At 39.7% G+C, this 21,053-nt stretch overlaps 1 pseudogene; it reads right to left on the reverse strand.

Annotated features, from left to right (window-relative positions):
• LOC149256723 (uncharacterized) overlaps positions 1-20,532 on the reverse strand; it is a 67,858-nt pseudogene extending 47,326 nt beyond the window's left edge.
• Positions 20,533-21,053: the final 521 nt, after the last annotated feature.

Below are 21,053 nucleotides of genomic sequence, written 5' to 3' on the forward strand. Positions count from 1 at the left end.
ACAAAATCCTGAAATAGATCTGTTTGTTCGAAAACATACAATACACATAAATACATTAAAAACACTGAAAAACCCGATCGTGAAGCTTTGAGCTGGAACTCAAATTTTATCAAGATTGCTTTTAACTCCTTTCAGGTCCACCCTTACTGCAAGTCGCATGTCAATGCTCCTTTTTCTTTATATCCCGCTATTCTTCGATCTTTGATAACTCTGATCGACGATCGGCATATCGGTGATCAGCATATTGGCGATCAGCATATCAACATATCAGCATATCGGTGATCGTTGTTTTGTGGCTCCAATCCTTAGGTTTCCCCGAAAGTGATCACTGATTCAATCTCAACCGTTGATTCTTAATTCCGATCTGATGGATGGAAATACAAGTGCTCATAGTCTTAAGGCTTTGGTTCTTTGCGATGCGATAACCACAGTCGTTCTCCACCATTGGATCTACGCGCCCGATCCGACAGTTCTAGTTTAATCGCTAGATCGTTGATCGCACTTCCCAATGGGCTGCCTCCAATACATTCAGCTGGCCACCTTCAATAGCGATATTGTCGATTCAATCCCGACAGTTGACCTGTCAGATCCAATGGCTCTGATTCAACAATACATCATTTGCGCTACATTTGGGTTTCCGCCTGCATTCTTTGTTTTCTGCCATTCTTTAACCTTTTTTTTTATAGGTTGTTTCTGATATTTTAATACTTAGAGGTTTTAAGATCCATTTTGGATGAAAGAGTCACGAGGCTCCCCTTGCTCCACCATTCAAAACTGTATTGACACACTCCTGAGATTGGAAGAAGAGATACTAAAGACCAAGGAGAAATTTTTCGACTACCTAAGCCGGATTAAAAGGTGGTTTGACAAGAATTCTGCAAGGACATGTGAATTTAGTGTGGGCAATATGGTTCTTAAATGGGACCAAGCCCATGAGGACAAGGGAAACCACACCATGTTCCAATCTTTGTCGGTTGGTCCCTTCCAAATCAAAGAGAAAATCGGCCAACACACCTATAAGTTACAAACCTTAGGAGGGCGAGTTGAACCCCTTTTAAGCATAAAAAATGATAGCTTATAGAATAGAATGTAAAAATACACAAGAGGTATTTGAAATAATAATTTATTATATATATATATATATATATATATATATATAATGTATAAGTCATATGAATGTTACAATGAGGCGCTACTTTTATACCTCAGCAGGTGACCTTTCATGATTAGGCATGTCTTTTAGGCATGCTTTTTCACTTAACTTAATGACTTTCTAAAATAACAAGTATCTGATTAATTAATATTTACATTCATTTTATTTATTTACTTATTATGAATTATATTCATAATATAGCCCCTTCCTTCAAAAGCTTTGTCCTCAAAGCTTGTTGATGAAAGGATTTGTTCTCTTATCTGCTACGAATGCCTTCTCTTCACTTGTCTGCTAATACTTTCTTCATTTGATTGCATCATTGGTAGCTCATCTTCTATGATTCGCTGGTAACTCTGATTTGAATCCAGGGTTATTGATTTTTTTTCTTTAACTCTAAATTTTTATTTTTATTTTTAATAACTCTAATAATTTTATTTTATTTTAATACTAAGGTTGTTGTCCTTCTTTATAATAATTTTTTTTTAATATTGATCTTTATTTTTTTATTTTTATTTTAATATTGATTTTTTTTTTCACACTCATTCCTTTTTTTAATTAATTGATGTGAAGTAGGAAAGTGTTCCCTCTGTGGACAGAGGCAACCCCTCTAGCCCTAGAGAGGGTCTACTCACAGCAAAGACAAAACAACAATTGATTCCCTTAAATAGTCATCGTTGGAGGCCTACCTCAAACTAGTGGTAGATGAAGTTATGTTGCACTGCTCCAGCTTTCGTGTCCTTTTCCTTAATGAGCAATCAACTTGAAACACCACAAGAAAACAATAGAGCATGTAACCGAGAACAAAAATGATCTATTTACTCATAAAGTCAAGAAATCATGAGCTATCAAGTAAATTACATACCAGACATAGGAAATCACCATTGATTGTATTAATAGTGAATCAAGATCAAAGCTTACAACCAAGCCTTGATGTCGCAAGCCTTCTCGGAGGGTCCAACTAGTATGTTTCTTCAAGCATTCACTCTCAAGAATGGGTCTCCCAAATAGACAATATCTCTCTCTCCCTCACAAGCCTTAATACAAAGCGAAGGCACTCCACAACCTCTTACAAACTATTGGCAATCCCACACTTGTAACACTCACACCAAAGCTATCTACCAAACTCAAAAGCACTAGCAGCACTGTCCAACCAAAAGAACTAGTAGATCATAGCAATGGTGAGTGATTTTATAGGAGAAGGAGTCTCCATGAAATGAGGGAGAGGGATCTTATCCTCAAGGAAGGTAGCACAAAAGATGGAACCACCATCCCAGAGGAGGAAGGGCGACCCAAACTGACCCAACAACCAGGTCTAGAGACATCTAGAAGGATGACTGTTGGAACAAATTCACCCAATCTAGATTGTCACTAGCCATGAACCAAGTCTCCGTGACGGCATCGCAAGGAGGCAATGCATGCAAACCAATCGTCATGATAAATAGCTAATAGCCTCGCGTCGGGCCTTGAAATTCGACCGTTGCAGGAAAAAAGTGTACACCTAGGACGGTGTCACGATGACACTATTTAGGACAGGGGACCGTCGCGTATATTAAGGGCTTACTCACGACGAGGCAGAAACTTAGGGAATAAGGGTCAACTTGCAGCATCAGAGAGCATTTTCTTAATCTTCTTACATCAGTGGGAAGACATGAACATGTTTATTTGATACATGACACAGCAGAGGGACTGAGATGATGACAGTGACAAATTACTGTGTAATAGATGCCCCCTAAAGCATGAAACCCGAGAGAGTGGGAGGGGTGAAATGCTTTACGAAACTATCTGAACTGGAACACCACCTTGAATAACCTATAGGCGCAAGTACAACTGATATCTCTAATAGTGAAATACATGTAGTCTGGGCATGGGTGTAGCCATCCAAAAGACATATGAAACTTGGTCTGTGGTATGGATGCAGCCACCCAGTTGACAAGACCATGATAATGATAAAGGTATGGTCACAGCCATCCATCAAAGAGTCATATATGTAATCACAAACCAATCCACGCAGCCTGAATATATGTAATCTTAGTTCAGGGTCTTGAAACCCAACAGATCATAGTACAAATTCTAGCATGCGAACAGATGTGCTGAGGTCGAGCATGATAGAAAGTTTCTTGATTACCGGTCAATGATGAAAATCGTTAACAAGCATGAGATAAACCACCAATAATTCCAATGGCTCTCAAGGTACTATCTAGTACAATCCACTAAGTGTGAAAAATGAGTTGAAGTCGAACACTCGTGGAATCACCCAATCGAAGACCAATGATGAAAGTCTATCATCGAGCACAAAGAACTTGCCATTAAGGCATGCAAGCTCCAAGGTACCGAAGGGCATCTCTATACCAATCTCCTGGATAATGAGCTGGCATCGACAGGAGACGATCCATCATAAGAGGGCCATAATGTTTCCCTCATCAATGACGCGAGATAAGGAACAAGTGGTAGATGGCAAAACAGAGTATCAGAGGAGGAGGTAAGGGTGTGAACTTCAGAAGGATTATATTCTTGAACATATCGGTGACACGACTTCGGAATGTGGTAGCATTTTGGTACCAAGGGATCGTAGGCTTGATGGAGACAACATGGATCAGATGGAATGATGCAAAATGGCAACCCAAAACCCTGAAAGGCCAAATGACGATGTGTGGATATCCAACCCGACAAGAAGAAAAAGTGTCAATGTTCAAGAGTGACTAGCTGCCATAGGTAACCAATGATGACTTCCAAATTTTCCCCCACCATTTCTGGCGAGTACTCCAATTATTTTTTAAAACAAGCTTGAAGGGGATAGCATATGCTTGTAATATAACTTCGACCCTCGGACGAATCCAACCTAGTAATAGTTTAAAGAGCCCTAGGGAGAAGAAGCTCGAGTCTCGTCATGGCAACGAGTCCAATGTCGTCAGGTTTTAACGAGTCCGACATAGGGAAAACTCTAAGTCTTTTTCATGTTTAGAGAGTTTGAAAAAGACACGGAAAAGAAAACTCCAAGGGGGTCCTCTTTCGTAAATTTGTGTCCCTCGAGCCTAAAACGGTATAAAATAATACTCAAGAGAATCGCTTGACCATTATGATCAAGGAGTACTTTTCGTAACTAGTGGTCTCGATCCGAAAAAGTAGAAAACCAATCGAAGACACATCGTTTCGTAACCAGTATCGAACTTGAAATGACAAAATTCTGGTGATCTTTTCATGTTTATATGGTCAGAAAAGAGCTCAAATTGGATCACCTTTTATTCTGTTTAATGAGTCAAAAGGGAAAACTCAGCAATCTTTTTGACTTTTGAGTCGGAAAAGAGCTTTAAAGAGGAATTTGGGAAAATATGGACCAAGTGTATATGAATCACGACATGTACTCATCACCCGTGTTTCTGCACAAAAAACACCACATCATAAGATCCATTCGATACAAATATATATATGGAAAATAGGTTAAAAAACTAAAAAACTCTAAATAAAACTCAAAATAAATGGGGAAACGCTAAACCCTATAGTGAAAAATCTTAATTTTTTGGAAAAAAACACTATAAAAAGGGGCCATGGTAATTCATTTTTACATTTACCTTTTGAGTTTCTTACCTTTGGTGATTTTGTGTGCAAACCTAAGCGAAGTTCCGAGGTCGATTCCGGCACCAACGATCAACCATCTCGCCCGAGACTCCTACCAAGTAAGTAATCCCTCTTTTTCACTGCATTTCCATGGTTTTTGCATTCAATTTCATGTTGGATAGGTGGTTTTCGGTGGATTTTTAGTTCTAAATCCACCTCTCAGTCGTCACGGAAGATCCGCTTGGGTTAGCGACGACCGAGCATGTTAACACACACCACCATCAGGATTGTTGCTAGAGATAGATGTACTCTCACGACGATCGTGGAAAAAATGAACGTCTGACCTCGAGCCATCGCTGTTGTTTGAAAAACAGCCGCGATGGCACCGTAAAGATTAAAATTTTTATAATTTGTGTATTTAAGCTTATGAAAAAGGCTCTAATTATTTTTTCCTACAACGCAGAGCAAAATGGCATTCATGTGGCAGGAAAGAACCCATGATAACAACAACGAACAAGCGTTTAATGATCTCGGGTGCAGGAGAGCCCTACTTGAGTGTGGATTGCTGAAATTTTTCCTCACTCCACATCTTCGAGCACAGCCTGACTTGCTAGAGCTGCTAATCCACTCATGGAACCCGACAGATGGTAAGTTCTTCATCCATGGCAAGGACATTCAATTTGATGCAACGGACATATATTTTTTGACTGGTTTGTCTTGTCGCAACGAGAGACCAATCTTATAGGGTACACAGGTTGCCGGTGAGACCCTAGATATGTTGATAGCACGGGTTGGCCTAGGGGCATGCAAATCAGCCACCAGCGGGAAACTACAGATCTCGACAGTGGAGGATTTGACTCTTCGCTCAGTATTGTTTATGGTTATGAGAGCAGCGGGCTCTCAAGCACAACATGAGGCAACAAAGACTCATCTTTGGCTGGCTCTTGATTGCCTCAACCCAACCATGTATAATTGGGTCGAAGCAGTGGCCATTAACATGAAGAGGCAGCTTACTAAGTGCCGACGAGGGGAGACGAAACAGTTCGGATACGAATCCATTCTCATCCCGCTCATGCTGGAGTGGGTGTCATCCCTTCAGCTACAAGATATGGACCTATATATGCCTAGACCACGAGAGACCCACATCACCTGTTGGGCACACGTTATGCCGCGAGGGGGTGGCGGTCGACCAATATCATGGGGGGTGTTGTTCCGAGAGTGGCTAGACTGTCAAAAGGTCATCCTCAAGGATTGGCCGTATGCAATCACGAATTTCCATGGAGACCCCAACATGCTGCTCCCACTTGGCGAGCAGTAGGATGAGGGAGGTAAAACACTTGATCAAACACCACACTATTTATGTGTTTTGTTTTTAATGATGTTTTTTGGATTTTTTCATGCATATGTCTTAATTAACGCCTCTGTGTTACTTGCAGATGTGGGACCGGGGAGACCCATAGGACTAGCTCCTGAGGCACAGAGGGACCCGTAGGGCAACAAAGAGTTGGCCCTGGTTCGCCCTGGTGGTAAGGCAGAGGAGGAGATAGCCCATAACCTTGAGGGCTTGACTGACGGGATCTCGAACTACAAGGGGATTGAGGAGGTCCCATTAGAGTATCAAAGACATACATTCAGAGTGACACCTAGGGTGCATAGGGTCTTGAGACAAGTTGCATGGGCAGTGGTCTACTATAGAGAGCAGAACCCACCACTATAGACACCTAGGCTTTACTTGTTGTTTATATTTGAGAGACATGTGTCTCGGATGCATTGTGAACACAGACTTTATTTTTTGACATACACACTTATTTTTTGAGCGCCTCAGTGCACCACACAATATACATATTTATACATGGTATCTATGATTTATTATTGTGTCTAAATGCTTCTATACAATGTTTGATTACATGTTACGTAAATGTCTGTCCAATACATGATTTGCTAATGCATTAGTGAATGTGTTTAATCTTCTTGGAATGTTTTGATATGTAATAAAATCAAAATTTCTTTCCAATAATTTAACACGTAAATACAACCTTAAAATCCAATGATCTCTGACGAAAGAACGCCCGTTAAGTTGGTGGACAAGTTGAGAATCCAAATTCACAACCAATGCACGAATATTGAGGTTAACAGCCTTGGTCAGTAATTCAATGACAGCGTTATATTTAGGGACATTGTTTGTGGTGCAACCCAGACAAACACCTTGAAGGTCTACTAACTCACCATGAGGATCGTAGATCACCCATGCCGCAGAGGAAAGGTTCTCGGTACTACGGTAGGCACCATCAGCGAAACCAATGTAAGGTGTACCAGACATCTGCACAAGAAGTAAAAAGACACAATCAGTGGAAATTATGCATACACACCAAGCCATACATGTAAACACACCTAAAAAGACATGATGAAAACACACGTATGTACATATCAGATGCATGACATTCATGCATAATATTTTTTTAGATAAAGCCCATTTCGGGGCTTATCTATAGGATTCCCTTCATAATCGATCAGCTCATAGGCCCCTTTTTGCAAAACACATTTCACAATGTAAGGCCCATGCCACATAGGCTCGAATTTGCTTGCCCACAGCTTATCATTTGCTTGATCATAGAGTGGGACTAGGTCTCCTTCAATGAAAGAATGAGGATTGACAGCTTGGTTGAAGTGAGTTTTCACTCTCTTCTTTTGTGCTTCAATGACTAGAGAGGCTAGTCGGCGAGTCTCGTCTAACTGCTCTAGGTAAAGAAGACGTTCTTCTACCGGAGTAGTGTTTGGGAGCAATTCGACAGCTAATTTAAGAGAAGGGATCTCACATTCAATTGGAAAGGTAGCCTCGAAACCGTAAACCAATTGGAATGGGGTGAATCCGGTGGCATCCTTCACTAAAGTTTGGTAGGCCCATAAGGTAGAAAACAAAATCAAATTCCAGTTAGACTTGTGCATGCTAATGGTGTGTTGAAGCATGGTGACCAAAACTTTGTTGTCAACTTCTACTTGGCCATTGGCCTGAGGATAATACGGTGTCGAACTATAATGATGCAAGCCCAGCTGGGTTGTTAACTCAGTCATCATATGATTACGAAAATGAGAACCGTGATCAGTGATGATAGCCTGAGGAACTCTGAATTGTGAAATTACATGATTGAATAAAAATTGAGCCACTGTCTTACCGTCATTAGATAGTGTAGGCATCATGTCGGCCCATTTCGTAAAATAATCAAATGCAACGATGATATACCCATGCCCCCCGACCGAGTGAGGGTTACAGGTCATATAATCAATGCCCCATTTGGCAGAAGGGCCGACGATAACAATAGGGTGTAAAGGAGCAGGAGGCGCACTCATCTTCCATTGGTAGATTTGGCACGCATGACAAGAGCGGATGGCAAGAATGCAATCCTTAAAAATAGATAGCCAAAAATAACCAACACAGATGATCTTTTGAGCAGTAGCATACCCGGACATATGACCACCACAAGAACCAGAGTGGTAGTCATTCAAAACTCGTTTGGCTTCCTCGAACGTCATACAATGGCAGAAAACAGAGTCAACACCGAGAAAGTACAGGGTGTCCCCGATAATGCGATAAGGTTGAGAATGATGGTGAATACATCACCGAGCATCCTTGGACAAATCAGGATGAAAGGAGGACATCTGAAGGTAGAGAATAACATCCCCATACCAGGGATCAAGGGTGCTAATCAAGAACAGAGACTCGTCCGGAATATGCTCCTTTGATCGAGAGGGTGCAGTAGCATATGGTAGCGAGCAATGCAACATAGTGAAAACGAGGGATTTCTTAGACTTGGCCATAGTAAACTCCAAGTCAAAATCTTGAAGGATGATAATACACTTTGAGTATTTTCCCCCCAGTAACTGACGTGACAAGATGTACGTCATTGGGTTGCAGTCAGAAATCACTGTCATTGTGCACTATAGTACATAGTGGCGAAAACGTTGGATGGCATGAACAGCTGCCAATGCCAACTTCTCGACATAGCCATATCGAGTTTCTGTGTCAAGTAGATTTCGACTGAGATAATAGACAACATGCTCAGTACCATCATCATCGTCTTGGACCAAAACCATGCCAATGGTGCTATCGGCGGCGGCTATATAAAGAGTATAGTTGCAGTGATAATCAGGTGGGTGTAACAACAGAGTAGAAACAAGGAGTGCCTTGAGCTGCTCGAATTACTCTTGTGCAGCGGCATCCCAGACAAAAGGGGTATCCCGCTTCAATAACCACGTATAGCCCTTGGCAACTTCAGCATAGTTCGGAATAAAACGGCATAAAAAATTCGCTTTACCCTGCAGACTCTACAATTGCTGCAAAGAAGCAGGGGGAGGAAGATTCAGAATGGCTTCAACATTAAGGGGATCTAGGCAGATGCCCTCTTTGGAGATGACAAACCTAAGATGTCTGTTGGATTCAAAGCAGAAGACACATTTATGCGGATTAAGACGGATATGATAGTGTCGACAGTGAAGAAAATTTTCACGAAGGTGATTTGGATGGTCTTGGTGCTTTGCTGAATGAGATGGAAGGTCATCCAGGTAAGTCTGCACAATGTGTCGAATATCATGAAATGCATAAGACATTGTGTGTTGGAAGGTAGCAACAACATTTTTTAGACCGAAATGGAGTTTCTTATAGGTGTAGGGTAGTTATCTTTGGGACAGGCACGATTAATGTCGCAATAATCAACACATACCCTAATAGTGCCCTGCTTCTTGGTCACAGGGACAATATTAGAAACCTAATCTGTGAGCGGGATAAGGTAAATAAACCTAGCTTTAAGAAGTTTCTCAACTTCTTCTCTTTAATAGTTGTAGCCTTTCGGGGGTGCATGGGGCATAGACACTGTCGAACAGGTTTAGCACTCGGATACGTAGGTATTTCATGCACCACGATTCTAGGATCAATGACGGGCATCTCTTCGTATGACCAAGCAAAAACATTAGGAAATTTTCGAAAAAGATCAGTATAAAGTTGAATCTCCTCTGGAGTACAAGTTACTTCGATGTGAATATGCTCGACAACCCCTGGTTTAACAGACATGTCGATAGGTTGAGTTTGCGTAATGTTCCCCATATTTCCTTCAGAGAAAACTTGATGGGTTTGGATAGGTGTCTAAATGGGTTGGGAGGGGACACAGTAAGCAAACTTCTCAAGACAAGTAATCATAGCCCTGTGGCTAGGGAGAAATGAGGAACGATGGTGATGATCAAACCAAGGAGGTTATTTGAAAGAAATAGTCTCGATAATCGCTTCATCAAAAGGAAAGGTTTCCTGTAAGGAATCCGAAGAAGCGCTATCCTCGAGCCAAGGGGATTGTATGTACGAGTCGAGAGTCCTGCTCAAAGGAGCAAGTTCAGAAGATGGAGCCGATGCATAAACAATTTCGACATAGTTGAGCTCGGCAAGACTCAACGGCATGACATCACCCCACGATTCTACCTGATCAACGGGAGGAAGAACCCAAGGATCAGAACGAACAGAAATCATATTAATGGGAGCGATGTTGGGAGGTGGGAGTGAAAATACACCCATAAGGGCGGGATCTTTAAAAATTCCAGCACCCACACTCTCATACGGAACGGAGGTATGCTCCATGAAAGGCACGTTGCCATCAGAAGAAGAAGAAGCGAAGAAGGACAACTGGTCTACCGTGACAATTTTCCCTTGATGGGGAAAATGAAGGACACGAAATAGAGATGAAGCCACGGCTCACATGGCATACTTCCAGCTTTGTCCTAAAAGGAGGTTGTAAGTTAAATTCACATCAACAACTTTGACCGTAATAGGAAGAGTATCACTCACAACTGGTACCTCAGAAGTGACAGAAGATGGAGAGCCTTGGTCACTTGGTACAGGAGACGAGATCGGTGATTCCGCTAGGATGATTTAACTCAAAAAACGCTAGGGAAAACTAAGTGAGTAAGGAAAACAAACCTACACAAACTAAAATGCAAACAATATCTAACAAGGTAAATGTGAACGTGGCCGAATAAATTTTAAGACACAGAAACAGAACTTGACCTTTTCATCTTTAGAGAGTCGAGAAAAGGATGACTCTAGTCACCTTTGAATATTTAATGAGCCTGAAAGGACAAGTGGTCAGATGGACCTTTTCTTTTAAGGAGTCCGAAAAGGAATGAAAGTGACTACTCTGGAGAACTAGGAAAAAGGTTTACCAAACAACCCATAAAACTGCATATACACCTTGGCGATCATATGAAAGCCCAGGACTTTCTGTACAGAAGTCAATCTTCGCGAATGTTGTTTTCGGTGTGTTACGGTTTGCAAGGCAGCAGACACGTCTTCCTAAGGATATAGGATGATAACCTAGTGGGGTTTCCCAACATATACTTGACAGTACTAGGAGCGCAAGTCCATACTAACAGCTATTGAGTCACAGAAGGAGGAATCACCCAACCTTAAGTGAAAGCAATAGTGACTAGGTTTAACTACGTTGGAGCACGTCTCTAGCCTAGACCTCTAAATATTGTGCATTAATTTCCAATGCATTGTTAAGTTCATTCAGTTCATTTTAGAGTTGATCTTAAATTAGGTTTCAATTTCCAGGCCTTACCGTATGTATATCAAAAACCCTAGATGCAGTTAGAATGAGTAAAGCATCTTTCATTTCAATGAACACCTACTTACAAGAAGGTAGAGAGTTCATTTCCAAACCAAGACAAACAAATGCAAAAGAATGCAAGCGCTAAGAAACACAATGCATTAACACACCAATCCTACAGTGCATCGATAATACTAATGATAGATTTTAAAGTTTGCTTTCCAATTTCTCAAACATGAAAACTTGAAATGCAAATGTACTTTCACTTTTGTATACTAAATGAATGCAATCTTTTGATTTTGATAGTTTTGAATTTAAAGAGACAAACAAGCAAGCGTGAACTGATTGATCCAAACAATTGTAATCTATGTCTGGTAGTGAAAAAATTGAATCAATATCAAAAATTGGTTCAATAATTGACACTAAGCATCAACCAGCAAGAAACAAGTAATGAAAAATCCTCAAGCAAATCAACAAGATGGTCGTGGATGAACCTTGGACAAACGAGAAACCAGGCTAGATAATTCAAAAACTTGAAAGAGCTAGGTCACAAGGCCAAAAAACACAAGATTCACTCAATGAAACCAAAGAGACAATACCTCTAACCAAAAGTAATTAAAACAAACTGATGGGCAAGAGAAAGACAACAGGGGATAAACAAGACTAGTGGATTCAGGAGGTAGAGTTGAAAAAACAACTCTATAGGAATCGTCGAGGGCGTAAAACCAGCAACTAGTGATGATTAGCCAATAGTCGCAGCAACAGAGCGACGTCGTCGTGAGAGTACATGTCTCTTCTGCGACGAGCCGATTTCAGGAATCGTCATGACTGTACGACAGGATTCAGTGACGCACAGGATTATAAAACAGAGACAGGGCGACATCTGCACGACTGTTAAGCTTTTTTCAGCAACAAGCTTAAAAGTAATGGAAAAACAAATGAAAACTCCAAAACAAAGACTAGACTATTCTTCCAGACAGTAAAGGGATTTCCCAAATTGACCCAGGTAACCCAAAAGACTGATGGTTTAACCCCAAAGTTCAAGAGACACTAAATCAAAAACCAGACAAAAGAAAACAAGAGAGAAACATACAAAGGACTTCCTAGCGGAGTCACCAACTTGTGAAGTAGGAAAGTGTTCCCTCTGCAGACAAAGGCAACCCCTCTAGCCCTAGAGTGGGCCTAGTCACAGCAAAGACAAAACACCAATTGATTCCCTTAAATAGTCACCGTTGGAGGCCTACCTCAAACCGGTGGTTGATGAAGTTTCGTTGCGCTGCTCCAACTTCCGTTTCCTTCTCCTTAATGAGCAATCAACCTGAAACACCACAAGAAAACAATAGAGCACGTAACCGAGAACAACAATGATCTATTTACTCATAAAGTCAATAAATCATGAGCTATCAATTAAATTACATATAAGACATAGGAAATCATCATTGATTTTATTAATAATGAATCAAGAGAAAATCTTACAAACAAGTCTTAACGCCACAAGCCTTTCCGGAGGGTCTAGCTAGTATGTTTCTTCAAGCATTCACTCTCAAGAATGGGTCTCCCAAATAGACAATATCTCTCTCTCACTCACAAGACTTAATACAAAGTGAAGGCACTCCACAACCTCTTACAAACTACTGGAAATCCCACACCTGTCAGACTCACACCAAAGCTATCTACCAAACTCAAAAGCACTGGCAGCACTATCCAACCAAAAGGACTAGCAGATGATAGCAATGGTGAGTGATTTTATAGGAGAAGGAGTCTCCATGAAATGAGGGAGAGGGAGCTTATCCTCAAGGAAGGTAGCACAAAAGATGGAACCACCATCCCAAAGGAGGAAGGGTGACCCAAACTGACCCAACAACCAGGTCTAGAGACATCCAGAAGGCCGACTGTTGGAACAAATTTGCCCAATCGGGATCATCGCTTGCCGTGAACCAAGTCTCCACGACTGCATTGCAAGGAGGCAATGCATGCAAACCAATCATCACGATAAATAGCTAATAGCTTTGTTCCAGGCCTTGAAATTCAACCGTCACGAGAAACAGGTGTACACCTATGACAGTGTCGCAATGAGACTGTTTAGGATAGGGGACCATCACGTATATTGTTATCACTCAGGTTGTCCCTTGGCTCCTTAAGGGATACGGCCGAGGTAACCACAAACCAATCTTTGGGCTACAGGTCCTAGCCTACCTGCAGTCAGAGAGGGCTCTCTCTTTATGATTTAACTTTGTTTTGGGTTGATTTTAGGCTAGTTATGGTGTACATGGGTTTTGTTTTGATTTTGGTGGGAAGGATGATGTTTTCAAGCAGAGTTGGGATGCATAGAGTGAGAAGTTCAAACCATTGGGCATGGAGTCATGGATTAGGGCTTGTTGTTGCGTTTTCTTGGTCACAAGAGGAATATAGAGCAGGATAGCTACACATAGAACAATATCATGCTGGAATAAAGATGGAATGAAGGTCAGAGATGAAAGTTAATTGAGAATCTTTCATTAGCTAACAGAGAGGGAAGGTGAATGATAGTTTCTCTAGGAGCAATCAAGAATTCCTAAATAACAGTCATATGTGAAAGAAACAGGGTAAACATGATCATTTAAGTATGCATGTTCATAACCATTTCTGAAGAAAACATATAGAAATAACAAGAACTGAGCATAGGGTGCAGTCAAGCAAAACCTAAGCTATTCTTCTTTCTTGCTATTTAGATGGTAACACAATGGTGGCATAAACATATGTAAACTGTAAACAGAGTTAGAAAAACACTTATTGAGCCATGTAGTAGCACAGGAATTCCACAGTCACTCTTTGGCCATTAATAACACAACAGTCAGTTCTTCATCCAAAGCATTCCAGCAGTCTTTGATTACAGAGCTTCTCAAAAATACAGCGCAAGTCTAGAATGAGGATTATCAACCAACCAACCCTTTAAACAATGAATTAGGGTGGTTTATATAGAGAAAATATCCAAAAATATCTATTACAGCATACCTTAAATAGGTCTGAGGGAAATGAATTCTTTAACCTGATCTTGTCCTGAAATTAATGCAAGAAAATATCTTTGAGCTGCGCTGGAGGCAGATGTATCAAAATGAGTTAATATGGTGTCCTTATAGCTCTGTGTTGTTCATTTATCCATAACTGTGCTTTGGGCTTTGATCCCCTGCTCTTGAGTGGCATTGATGTGCATTAACTGTGATCTGAGAGCCTTAAATGGCTTCCCTGCTTTCTTTGACTTTGCTTTGGGGCCTTTAATGTTCACCTGCTTTGGTATTGCCGATCTGATAACCTTTGTCGCTTCACTAATACTCTTCAATTTAATCTGGGCTTCATCTTTCCTATGATACTCTTTCACAGTTGATTCGGGCCACTTTCTCTCCCTTGATGTGCTTGAAACTGTCAAATCGCCCCTGTTCCACCCTGTCAAGGCAAAAATGGTTGCTCCAAATGCTTTTCATGGCCTCTGGAATGCTATCGGTGTTGGCCGATTGAATATGAACCTTTATGAAGAAATTCTGTCAAACTGCAAATTTTCGGGCCTACTGGTAGCCGAGAAATATGAAGCCTTCCATTTTGATCATTTTTTCTTAGCGATGCGCGATTAGCGCTAGGTGCTAATCGCGCATCGAAAACTGCCTCTGTTTCTTGTTTCAGGCTTCCTTTGACCCAATTTTCACCCTTTTCACCCTTTCTGTGATGACGTCAGCGGGGGGTCCCGAGTACGGCAGGGTGACACGTAGCAGTGGCGGGCTCGTTGCGACTCGGGGGCTTGATCGGACGGCAGCGATTAAATCGGTGATCGGCAATCGGCGGGGACAGGGGGAGATGGCTTTTATATATGCGATGCGATGGGAGCAATCGCCGATATCGGAAAAGCGATAAGGCATGCGGCTGTGCGAAAATGGGAAATATTGTGGAAATGCCATATATTGTGGTAAAATGAGGTTAGCGGTAAAAATTAAGTTTTTACAATATAACCAAGTTTTACGAGGAAGCGGAGGTATATATAGATAAATGATGCGATTACAAAAATGAGTGGATCGCGATGCGATATGCTTTCGGGTGCGATAGCAATATCACATCGGCGGATGAGAGGGGGGCATATATATATAGGTACAGAAACCTTGCGACTGCCGATCGCGAAGTCGCGATCGGCGGTTTGCCATCGGAGCGTGAATATATATGGGCCAACAAAGTCATTGCCATCTCCGACAGCGATATCGCGTCGGAGGGAGGGGGATACGGATCAGAGGAATGTTTTGTTAATCGGTGAAGGCCTAATGTGATCGGAAGAAGGCTTAATGCAATGGAGATGGGTTTTAGTGCATCGGATGAAGATTTTTAAGCTTTAGGAAGGGTCCTTAATGCATCGGAAGGGGTCCGATAGCATTTAAAGGGGGTTTTTGTGTTTTGGAAGGAGTCCAAATACCTTAGGAAGATGGTTTTTGAGAAAAATGAGGGTTCTTACTAAGTTTCAAGTAAACTTAGTAATTCCCAAGCAATATTTATGGTTATATTTCAACCAAAGGAGGGGATATGTAAATAATGGGATTTTTGCTATATTTTTTAGTATGGGAAGGGGAAATAAGGAGGGATTTACATAATAGAGTTAGGAGTTAATATGAATTTTTGTGAAGAAAGCGCTAAGGATAGAAATCCTAGGCTTTAAAGGGGAAACAGGACCTGTATAAGAAAAATAAGCATCCTTAAGCAAAGCAGATCTTTACTTAGGAAAATGTTATGGAATATGATGAATTTTTAAAAATATTAAGCAGATCTTAACATCTTTAGGGGAAGTTAGTGAATGATTGGGGGAAAGGAAGAAAGGGAAGTTAATCATGCCTCATTTGAGTTGCTCCAAAGGAAAACTGCCTTGCACTTGTGATCTGAAGTAAAATAACACTTTGAAATACAAAATTGATCACACTTATTCATTCTGCAACCTCAAAACTACTTACCCAGCCTACATACCTAGCATTTTTTCTTCTTTTTGGTTTGGGTGCACCTAGATTTGCAAACCCTGATTATCTTCTTTTCTTTTGACTGCCCTCCTATCTAAATGTACCCTTATCTCTTCGAGGGCTCAGATTAAACAGTTGAGCGCCCTTGTTTCTCTGCCTATCTACTCATCTGCCAAGCTTAAGTTGTTTGGACATATATTCATTCTCTATCTTCTAAAACAAGCAATTTAAACCTAGGGAAGCCAAGCTTAAGCTGTTTGGCTTTCCCTTATCTGTAAAACTCTTCAAAAATCGTATGATTCTTCAAAATGGAACTTCTTGGAAATATGGAACCTTGCAGCATGAAAAGATGACATATTTGGCATGTAAAACAGTCAATCATGAAATATGAAACCTATTGCAATAGGAGGCTAACATATATTAAGGGCTTACTCATGACGAGGCAGAAACTTAGGGAATGAGGGTCAACTTGCAGCATCAAAAAGCATTTGCTTAATCTTCTTACATCAATGGGAATACATGAACATGTTTATTTGATACATGACACAGCAGAGGGAATGAGATGAGGATAGTGACAAATTACTGTGTAACAATTAATTAACTAACTTAATTTAATTAATTCATATATATATAGATATATATATATATATATATATATATATATTACCACGGAAACCGTCTGCTGAATCAACTTGTGTGAAACTTTGAAAGTGGAGAAAAAAGAACCATGTGATATATACACCATCCAAATCGACTTTAAAAAAAAACATGGCGACTGGTCAAGGATCGTGATGTTTCAAAACTGTCTTTAGTGTCCGACAGGATTACCGTGGTTTTTTTTTAATAATTAAAATTTATAATTATATTGTTATAATAAAAATATTTATGAAACGTTATTTTAATCCTCACCAAAGGGTGGCATTGGTTTACTGTAGTCACGACCATCGACCATGGTCACGTCCGTGGCTGCAGTTGGTTTTTTTTGTGCGGTCGCCACCCCATGTACAGAAATAAGGATAATTTTAGGGGCGAATGTTCGCCCTTTGGCGAAATTAAAGGGTTTTAAATTTTTAGTGGGCGAATATTTTGTATCATAGTACATTTTTACAAATCACCTCAAATAGCCCACCTTATTTTAAGGGAGAGGGTAAAAAAGGTAAATTTAGCCCTTGAAATTAGGACTTACAACCTTCCATTCGCCCATTTCCAAGAATAGGTTTTATTTAAGTGAATCCATTCACCCATTTTCAAGAATAGGTTTTATTTAAGTGAATCCTATGGGCCAAATACCATATTTATAAAAGAGCTATGGTAAATTAATAAAAATATAAATAAATGAGTGGTATGGTAAATAAATAAAACATTTTCTATATTTACTCCATAAGTCACCTTATGTATTAAGGGTGTAAAAAAATAAAAATATAAGTAAAGTGGAGGTATGGTAAATAAATAAAACGTCTTTTTATACTTACTCAAAAGGTATGGTAAATAAATAAAAATATAAATAAACTAGACGTATCGTAAATAAATAAAACCTCTTTTTATATTTAGTCCATAACCCTCGTTCTATTTATGAAGGCTCAAGAAAGAGGTTTTATTTAAGTGAATCCTATGGGCCAAATACCATATTTGTAAAAGAAGTATGGTAAATTAATAAAAATATAAATAAATGAGAGGTATGGTAAACAAATAAAACATTTTTTCACATTTACTCCATAAGTCACTTTATATTTATGCACACTCAAAAAATGGGTTATATTTAGGTGAAACCTATGGCCAAAATACTATGGGACAAATACCATGGACTAGATTGTTATTAATACCATGCAAAAAACCATTATTAACCCTAATATTAGAATTAATAAAAATAAAAATGGCACATGGTATTGACCCATGGTATTCACCAAAATAGCACATGGTATTGACCCATGGTATTCACGTGGAATGTAGCCTATTTAAATGGGGGAATTAAACCAACATGTAGCCTATGCTAAGATTCACTAGGACTTTACAAAGTTTTATTATTTAGTGAAAGACTCGCCAAGATCTTACAAGATTTTATAATTGAGTAAAATATTCGCCATGCCTGGTGAGAGATTCGCCAAAAAATTTTATATACATATTATGTTATTGATAAAATCTCCTTCCATTTTTCCTATATACCATGGAGATTCGCCCATTTATTATATTTATAAATTTAGGGGGGGTTCTTAAAATTTTCCCTATACAGAAAGGCCTGCAGACGTCGGACGTATAGCAGCACGGGAGGCTTGGGTGAAAAAGGAGGCAGAGAGAACAACGAGGAAGGGTGCACGGAGTGGGAATCAAACATGGAAGTAGGCCAGCATGGGGAAGGCAGAGTGTAAAGGTAGAGTTTTAAGTGTGTGGTTCTGTCAGGACAACGAGGGCATGGACAGCACAGTGGAACAAAACAACAGTCATATTCTTTACATCCAATGCAGTCGACTTTGTTGCGATATTTGTTCTATTCCTGTTGGTTGAGCGTTCATCGGTTTGTATTTTCAAAAATGGAAAAGGGGGAAAGGCCCCACTATCAGAATTAATCTGATATTCCTAATATTCATCACAGGAAAGCATGCTTTGTCAATTATACCCAGACAATCTCTTGGTGTGCATGTGCATTCAGAACTTTCGGTCACTATATCAAGAATTCTCAAACTTGATTTGAGTGTTGCATGTTGAGGGTCCTCCATCAATAGTCCCACTACCCATAAGGAGTCTGGATTGAATACATGAAGTGTATTTTTTAATTTTGATACTTCCTGACGAACCACATCAGCAGTTTGAAATAATGTTTTCCTTGAACCGAGCCGCATTGTATGCCCCATAAAGGTCTTTGACCCTTCCAGCATGAAAATGACACAAGGATGTTGAGTTTCTAGGCCAAACTCTACACTGTTGGCACCTTCCAAACCAAGAACAGAATGTGCAAATTCAATGACAGCAATCTGTATCCCCAAGCAAATGCCATTGCGTGTATATTTTGTTGCCTATGTTTTTCCTTGCACACCTTGATCACCAAATCCCCCTGGGACTAGAACACTAGCTGCACCCTTCAAAACCTTCCATGCAGAAGCATGAACGTCTGGTCTCTTTTTTGCAGCTACATCTTCAAGATTGGAAGTTGCAACCCATTCTACAAACAATTTCAATGAACATGCAACATAAACATGTAAAAGAGCCTTCAATACAGAAAGGTAAGAATCTGACAACCTAGTATATTTTCCCACCATGGAAATTTTTATAGGAGTTATAAGGTTATCATAGCACACTGCTCTCACAGTCCATTCCTCTAAATTTGGGGTTTTAGAAAAACTTAATATATTCAATTGTTTCATTATTGCCTCGTGTGCCTTTTGATACCTTAGCAATACAAGGACATGCCAAATGTTTGATACGTCATAAATATTCAAAAGGTTGTTTTCTGGAACATGACAAAATTGAGATAGCATCTCCTTAGTATTCTCTAGTAAGGGCTAAGAACTTCGAAAAACTAGCCAATGAGGTGTCAACCCCAATGTTCTTAGTTCCCTAACACTATGTTGTGTTGGTTTGGATTTCTACTCTACAACAACACCTATAAAAGGTACAAGGTTTACATGAACCCGAAAAACATTTTTTGGCCCAACAGTTGACACAAAGACTCAATGAATGGCATTGATTTAATATCCCCAATTGTTCCATCCAATTCAATGACGAAGACATCTACTGGACCTTCTTTCCCATCAACATGAATACGTGCATTTTCTTCTTTCTCTTCCCCATAATCCACTTTTTCTTTTTCAAATATATCATCTTCATAATTATCTTCAAAAATATCTTCTTCTTTTGCTTCTTCCATATCTTCCTCTTCATCATCATCAATGTCTTCTTCTGCATCCTTCTCATGGTTATGATATTGTTCATCTTCTCATTTTTCAAGATGGTCCTCATCCACATCAGGATCAGCGTCATCTGTAATTTCATCTTGATCGATATCCTTTTCATATTCATCATTATCTATCACATCTACATGTTCCTGATCAAAATCTTCTTCTTCTACTTCACCTTGTTCTGTTTCTTCATTTTCATTATCATCTTCCTTATTATTGATTTCCTTTCGACATGATTTAAATTCTGCAAAAGAATTTTCTAAATGCTGAAATGCTTCTTGAATTTTATTAAACTACTCAACACAATTAGGACGTGAACATAATGGCACATTGTGCGGTGAACAACGTTCAAATACCCGCATGATTATATTGTGCGCCATGGATCCGATACCACTGAAGCATAAAAACTGATAGCTTGTAGACTTGAATGTAAAAATACATAAGAGGTATTTGAAATAATAATTTATTGTATATATAAAATGTATAAGTCATATGAATGTTACAATGAGGCGTTGCTTTTATACCTCAGCAGGTGACATTTCATGATTAGGCATGTCTTTTAGACATGCCTTTTCACTTAACTTAATGACTATTTAACATAACCAATATTTTATTCATTAATATTTATATTTATTTTATTTATTTACTTGTTATTAATTATATTCATAACTCCCTTCCTATGAATGGCCAAGAAGTCAAGTTCTACTTCACCTAGTATCCCTCAAGGTTGCTAGTCCCATCTTGTACCATATTTCCCTTTCGTTTTCCTAGCTAGTCATTTTGTTTTGTTTTCGGTATATTTTGATGTGTTTTTTCTTTGAAAATAAAAGTTTGAGATGACAGGTAGAGGTTAGAACAGTCCTGCACTTTGGCTTCCACAGATGCCCTATGGAACCATTTG

The sequence above is a fragment of the Pinus tabuliformis genome, chromosome 7 (assembly GCF_031772625.1).
Source record: "Pinus tabuliformis cultivar Carrire ecotype Pingquan chromosome 7, CPIR1, whole genome shotgun sequence".
NCBI classification, from domain to species: domain Eukaryota; kingdom Viridiplantae; phylum Streptophyta; class Pinopsida; order Pinales; family Pinaceae; genus Pinus; species Pinus tabuliformis.